We start from the raw sequence: 609 nt of genomic DNA, 5'->3' as shown, positions 1-609 counted from the left end.
CGGCCATGCCTAGACCTTGTTCTTATGTATTTTCATCGGTGGAGTTTCTACACACCATAGATTAAGGTGTGGAGCTCTGTTGTACCTCGAGTATTAATGCAATTACTATTGTTCTTCTATTCAATTCGGCTTATTCTTGTTCTAAGATATTCATTCATACCCAAGAACATGATGAATGTGATGATTATGTGACGCTCATCATCATTCTCACTTATGAACGCGTGTCTGACAACCACTCCCGTTCTACAAGCAAACAAGGCTTGAATGTTTATCTCTTGGATTCCTTAATCGGAATCTTCGTGGTATAAGCTAGAATTGATGGCGGCATTCAAGAGAATCCGGAAGGTCTAAATCTTGTCTGTGGTATTCTGAGTAGGATTCAATGATTGAATGACTATGACGAGCTTCAAACTCCTGAAGGCTGGGCGTTAGTGACAGACGCAAAAGAATCACTGGATTCTATTCCAACCTGATTGAGAACCGACAGATGATTAGCCGTGTCGTGACAGGGTGCGTTGAAAATTTTCACTGAGAGGATGGGAGGTAGCCACTGACAACGGTGAAACCCTACATACAGCTTGCCATGGAAAGGAGTAAGAAGGATTGGAT

This window comes from Arachis duranensis, chromosome 4 (assembly GCF_000817695.3).
Source record: "Arachis duranensis cultivar V14167 chromosome 4, aradu.V14167.gnm2.J7QH, whole genome shotgun sequence".
In the NCBI taxonomy this organism is placed as follows: domain Eukaryota; kingdom Viridiplantae; phylum Streptophyta; class Magnoliopsida; order Fabales; family Fabaceae; genus Arachis; species Arachis duranensis.
The sequence above is the reverse complement of the archived record's forward strand: the minus strand, read 5'-3'. Positions refer to the sequence as shown.